This window comes from Eretmochelys imbricata, chromosome 23, assembly GCF_965152235.1.
Source record: "Eretmochelys imbricata isolate rEreImb1 chromosome 23, rEreImb1.hap1, whole genome shotgun sequence".
In the NCBI taxonomy this organism is placed as follows: domain Eukaryota; kingdom Metazoa; phylum Chordata; order Testudines; family Cheloniidae; genus Eretmochelys; species Eretmochelys imbricata.
The window spans coordinates 12,868,673-12,875,936 of NC_135594.1; positions in this window are offsets into that span (position 1 = coordinate 12,868,673).

Genomic DNA, 7,264 nt, shown 5'->3' on the forward strand with positions numbered 1-7,264 from the left:
GAAAGGGTCACACAGCTGGGCTCACTGCAGCGGCAGGCCGGCAGGGGTCTGGGGAGCGCGGCCAGTCCGTCCCCACCTGCGCTCAACCAGACCCGTGGTGGCTGAGCCCTCCGCAACGAGGGTTTGTCCAACCTGGTCCTACAATCATAATAGGGCCCCATGCCCAATGCCGGTGCCCTGCTCCAGCCCCTGTGAGCCCCCTCTTAATATCCACCCTAGATCTCCCTCGCCGGGAACAGATCGCAGCCCGTCTCTGTCCCACATGGAGCCCAGCTGATCCCTGACCTCTTTACGCCCCCTCTTGAGCTGGGATACATCCCCCTTCCCCCCTCAGCAGGGATAATCCTGCCCACCCATCTCAACTGTTCCTCCCCTGACTGGTCCTTTCGCCCACCTGGGGAAGCCGGAATTTGGGGCTGTCTCACCTGAACCAGCCTCTGCCACTCTGGGACACACCCGTTTTCGGCCCCTGGCCCAGGAGGTCGCTTTGATCTCACGCCAATCTCCAGGCGTCCCGGAGGGGTAAGGGACTGGGTGGAACTGACCGGCCACTGGTCCCCCTAGGATCTAGGCATCTGCATGCCCCAGGCTTGCTCCAACCTGCCCCGGTCCTGGCTGCGGCCAGCCTGGAAAAGGTTAACAGGGCCCCACCCCGGCAGCCCCAGCTCGGCGCTAATCCGGGTGCGTGACTGCTGTGAGAAGAGGCCCTTTAAATCCAGACTCTCACGGTTATTAAGGGCTCATCGGCTTGTTTCTGTCCTGATTCCCGCTCCCCCTCCAACCCACCCAAGCCCCCTTCCCTCTTCCCTGGGGGTGCCGATGGGGAAGGGGTGGATCTGAGAGAGGGTCCGCTGGCAGCTGGAGTCAATCCAGGATTAAGGAGGCCTCTGGGTTGAGATAGGAGGGGTAAAGGACACCCACCCAGCCAGCCACCACACGGAGAGCCCCAAATGATCCCCAGTGGGAACAGCTGGCTCAGGAGACCAGGGATGGGACACAGGGCCTTTCCCCTCTAGGGGGTGCCGGCTGCGATCTGGCCCCAGGGCAGGGCACCAGCTAGCTCAGGGGTGGGGAATGGGGCACGGGGCCTTTCACTCCACACAGAGAACTGGTTCTGATGCAGCCACAATTTTGCAGGGATAAAATAGTGAGGACCCCTGGGTTCTGTTTCCCACTTGGATCCTCTGTGTCCACGTGTAAAACTCTGACGGGGCCCTGATCTCCGTGACTCTTTGTCTGGGCAGCACCCAGCCCAACGGGGCCCCGATCTCGGCAACTCTGTGTCTGGGCAGCACCCGGCGCGACGGGGCCCCGATCTCAGTGACTCTGTGTCTGGGCAGCGCCCGGCCCGACGGGGCCCCGATCTCAGTGACTCTGTGTCTGGGCAGTGCCCGGTGCGATGGGGCCCTGATCTCAGTGACTCTGTGTCTGGGCAGCACCCGGCGCGACGGGGCCCCGATCTCAGTGACTCTGTGTCTGGGCAGCGCCCGGTGCGATGGGGCCCTGATCTCAGTGACTCTGTGTCTGGGCAGCACCCGGCACAACGGGGCCCCGATCTCGCAACTCTGGGTCTGCACCCGGTGCGAAGGGGCCCCAATCTCAGTGACTCTGTGTCTGGGCAGCACCCGGCACGACGGGGCCCCGATCTCAGTGACTCTGTATCTGTGCCCGGCACGACGGGGCCCCGATCTCAGTGACTCTGTGTCTGGGCAGCGCCCGGTGCGATGGGGCCCCAATCTCAGTGCCTCTGTGTCTGGGCAGGTCTCGGCGCGACGGGTGCCTGATTGTGACCAGAAGGAAATTCTCTTATTCTGCGTTAGCCCGGCCAGACACCTGTCTCTGCCTCCCTGTGTCTCTTGGACACTGATCGATGACTCAGGGGTGCTAAGTCTGGGATTAGGTCGTCGCAAATTCTTGATTTTCGCTGCGTTCCTGCGCGCCATGTTAAGTAAACACCTTCGCCCCCATCTGGGCCCCCCACCCCCCAACTCAGCTCCCACCCCTCCAGGGCAAGAAAATATACAAACTGCCAGGAACCACTCCCAACCGAGAGCGCTCTTCTCTGAGCTGCGAGCTTCCCCACAGCACTGCCCCAGCCAGGGACTCTAGTGCTGTGAGCTTCCCCGCAGCAGTGCCCTGCACATCCTCCTGTCCGATCCTCTCTCTCTCTCAAGATCTTGCGGCTGCCAGCATCCTCCAGTGCTGGGCCCAGCTCCCCACGCCCCCCAGCACAGCCCCTCTCATGTCTGGCAGGCTCTTCTGTTTGATTCATGGCAGCTGGGATTTTACACTCGGGCCCATCCCACTGCTTCTTCCAGCTATTTATCACCCCGGGGAAGTGTGGGAATGGGGGCCAATGGTTAGAGCGACGATGTAGGGGTGGGGAGTCAGGACGCCTGGGTTCTCTCCCTTTGCACTGGGAGGGCAGTGGGAGCTATTGAGAAGCCCCCCAGGTGGGGCAGACGTGCTGGGAGCCGTAAGTCTGTGCCCAGCTCTGATTTCCCTGATTGCTAATTGCTGAGGCCAGCTCTAATTGTTAACATTCCTGCAGGGCTGGGAGGTCCCTGTCTTCGCTCTCCCGGGGCCCATCCCACCCCGAGCACCAGACCCCAGCCCCTCTGGGTTGGGGGTTACTGGCCCTGGATCAGAGGCCTCAGCCAGGCCAGGTCCGGGAGCACCTGGGCTGCCAGGGAGTGGATACTGTCATTGGGTAGGACCTACAATAATAATGGGACATGGCGCAGGAGCATGGGAGGGCAGAGGGGGAAGGATGGGACCCTTTCTAAGCACCCTATCTCCCCTGGCCCACTGAAACTCGCTCTCAGCCTCCCCCCGAACCTTCCCCCTAAACTCACCCTCATGTCCCTGAACCTTCCTCCTAAAATCCCAGTGACCACTCTGAACGCAAACATCACCCAATTGTTTCTCAGTTTGGGACATGCTGGCTGCACACTGATAACAATTATTATGAGCTGCCCAGACACAGTCACTGAGATCGGGACCTCTTCGTGCCAGGTGCTGCCCGGACACAGAGTCACCGAGATCGGGGCCCCGTCAGGCCGGGCGCTGCCCAGACACAGACACACTGAGATCGGGGCCCCGTCGCACTGGGCACTGCCCAGACACAGAGTCACCGAGATTGGGGCCCCATCGCGCCGGGCGTTGCCCTGACACAGAGTCACCGAGATCGGGGCCCCGTCGGGCCGGGCGCTGCCCAGACACAGAGTCACTGAGATTGGGGCCCCGTCGGGCCGGGCGCTGCCCAGACACAGTCACCGAGATCGGGGCCCCGTCGGGCCGGGCGCTGCCCAGACACAGAGTCACCGAGATCGGGGCCCCGTTGGGCCGGGCGCTGCCCAGACACGGAGTCACCGAGATCGTGGCCCCGTCGGGCTGGGTGCTTCCCAGACACAAAGTCGCCGAGATCGGGGCTGAGTTCCGCCAGACACTGCCCAGACAGAGTTGCTAAGATCAGCGCCCGTTGTGCCGGGTGCTGCCTAGACACCGTCATTCGAGTGGACCTAGGCATTGGAAGGGCTGTGACAGGTGGCCAACAGAGGCACCCAGCGGGTGAGGGATGAGCTAAGCAAAGGGTTTAACAGGTCTCTCAGCTCCCTCTTGGTGGGAGCGGTCCTGGAACTTTTGCAGTTTTTCGCCTGTATTTGATTTCAGGTTCAAAGAAAGAAAGAAAGAAAGAAAGAAAGATTTGGATGTAGGAAAGTGTGAGTGAAAGAATAAACGCAAGAATGAAGGAAAGAAATAAAGGACAGAACCAATGGATGAAGGAACTGCACCCGAAAGTGTGGCAGACGACTGAAGGAAAGAATGAATGAAGGAAAAAGAGTGAGGGAAACATATAGGAAAGAATGAACGGACGAACAGAAGAAGCAAAGAAAAGAAGGAAGGAAGGAAAGAATTAAAGAGAGAGTGAACAAATGGGAACTGACGGGAGAAGGAAGAATGAAGGAGACACAAAGAAGGGAAGGATGGATGGATGGATGAGGAAAGAGCTGAGGAATGAATGACAAAAGACAAAGCCAAAAGAATCAAAGAAAGATGGAAGGAAATGAAGAAAAGAGGGAAGAATAAAGTGACGGAAGGAGGGAAAGACGAGGAGGCCAGTGGAGAAGTGCAGGAGGCCACCAGCAGCGAGCAGCTTATACTGGGCTGGGGGAGATCGGGGTGTGGGGGAAGCTGTTGGCATTGGTTTTTTGGGGAGCTGTTGGGGGGGGGGGGGAGGGTGGATCTGGGGCCCAGCATTAGCCCTGGTTGGGAAGTCGCTGAATTCAACAAGCGGGTCAGGATGGAAAGTCATTCATTAGTCCTGGGGGCTAAAGGGCTGTGGTTAATAATGGCTATCTAATCATTAATGATTATTAAAAATGAATTGATTATTAGCATCAGTTGTTAATGGCTAAAAGCATGAGTGCTATTACTAGCCAACACATATTTATTAATAATTATGCATCAGTGTTGATAACACATGGCCATCCATAATGAGATATATACTAACATGGTTAATTAATACTTAATAATTATGTATAATTGGCAATTAATATTTAGTGACAAGTAGTAATTGCTAACAAATAAAAAATTAATAATCACCAATAACTAGCAATCAATAATAATTACTAACACATAATTAGCAATAGACAATTGCCAAATATTTAATTAGTGGCAATTAATACTTTCTAATAAATAATTAGAACTAACTGCTAACAAAAAATTAAACAATCAGTAATAATTACTGGTAATAATTCATAATTGCTAATGAATGTGACAATACTTGCTAACAAATAATTAGCAATAATTAATAATTACTTACAAATAACTAGCAATAGACAATTGCTAATAGTTAATGACAATACTTACCAATAAATAATGACAACTAACGTCTAATAATTAGCAATCAATTACTAGCAATTATCTATCATGACTAATGAATATTTCATGACAATTAGTACTTGATAACAAATAATTTGCAATTAATAACAGTTAATAAATATTGATGTTTAATAAACAATCAATTATTGTTATTAATAAAGAACCTATCACAGTTACTAGGAATTAATTATATAATAATACTTACTTATTATAAGTTACATGTAGTTATATTAGTCCTATTACTAAATATTAACAAATAATGAATAGCACATGGTAAATGGTGATGCTATAAATGAGCTATAAGTAACCAATATTTGATTAATAACGAATATTAACAAATAATTGAAGACAATTACTGATTGTCTACAATTAACTATAATAATATTAATTAATAAACTGAATGACAGCAAATAAATAATCAAATGTCAATGATCAAATATCAATAAAGTGGTGCTATTAGCCATTGTTAATACATATGCACTAATTAGTATGAATGACAAAACAAAAAATAATGGAAATTAATATTAACACCATAAAACGGACATTATTAACAATGTCACATTCAGTAGTCATTATTAAATGTGACACCTATTACTGACAGTAATGTATGTACAAGTGACAGTAATTATTAATTGCTATTAAAACCTGGTGTTGCTTTTAGTAACCACTAACTTCTGTTAGTAATATTTAAAAGCAATTCATATTATTAATAATTGTGTATAACCAATGTCAAAATCATTATTAAAAGCTACCTTACTAATATTCAAACTCTATTACTGACAGTAGTAATTGGTGTGTAATGAGTAGCCATTATTTATTATTAGAACCTATCATTGCTCTTTACTGTGAATACTGAAAAGATATTCGTGAGGCCAGCAATTGTTCATGTGTGACAGCCGTTATTAATCCTTATCAGAACCTATCCTTGCCTTCTATTAATTACTACTATTGAAAATCTATTCAGATTTGTAATCATGTGTGTAATTATTAAGTATTATTCAAATTGATCCCTGATCTTTATTACTAACTAATCTGTGCATTCTGTTCCTATTTGCAATCATTTGTGTAGAGCAATAATTGTGACTCATTATTAAAACCTAGCGTTGCAGTTTGTTAATAACTAATATCTGAAATCTATTAGGATCTGTAATCATGTCTGCGATTATTTTTATTAGTCAGTTAGCCCTGATCTTTACTCATAACTAACTTTTAAACGCTATTCATCTTAGCAATCCTTTGTGCAAAGAAGCCATTATGGATCGCTAGGAAAATCTAGCCTTGCTCTTCATTACTTACAAATCTTTAAAAGCTGTTCCTGCGTGCCTAATAACCCCTTCACAATAATGTTACAGATTGCAACGTGGTGCCGAGGGACTGTGGGGGAGAAAGAGACACAGGGGGGAAGTGGGTGACACTGAATCATCTGGGTTATACAGATGGTTGGGGGATCTGATGAAGCAGTGGTTCTCAACCGGGGATACATGTATCCCTGGGGGCATGCGGAGGTCTTCCAGGGGGTACATCAACATCAACTCATTCAGATATTTGCCTAGTTTTGCAACAGGTGACAGAAAAAGCACCAGCAAAGTGAGTACAAACTAGCATTTCATACAATGACTTGTTTATACTGCTCTATAAACTATCCACTGAAACACTTTTGTCTGAATCTCTGAATCCAGCGTGCCGGAATGGGGCCAGGGAACATTGAGGGCTCCAGATCAGGAACTCCCGGGGTTTTTGCTCTTCTGTTCAGCGGTGGCATTTTCTCCAACCCCCGGCCCCCCATTTCAATCCGTGCCCCCATGTTCGCCGACTGGCCAATAAATGACCAGCAGCGTGTTGTCTGCACTAATGAACCACGCAGGGGAGCTGCCCTTGTTAGATTAGCTGCTCAATAAATCTTTCCAGTCCGCACCGTCCTTCCCGAGAGGTGGAAGAAAAGGACGGGCCCAGAGACACTGGTGAGGTTGTGGTATCTCACAACTCCGGAAGGACGCAAATCAGCACACACGCACAGATGCAAAAAACAAGACACAGACACACCCACCCACCAAAAAATACACACAAGCAAAAAGAACCATACAGCCCCCTGCAAACCTACACATGACAACCCTCCCTAAGCAACTAGACAGCAAAAAACAACCCCCCCCCCAAAAAAAAAGTACACACAAAACACACCACACATACTGCACACACAAACCTACACAGGACAAACACCCCTCACAAAAAAAGCAAACAGACAGCTAAAACCAACACCCCCCCTCCCAAAAGAAACCCTACATCCAAGCAAAAACACACTCACACAAGAACCTACACACAACAACCACCCAGCACACCAACAACAACACCCAAGCAAAAACAAAACAACCCCCCCCCCCAA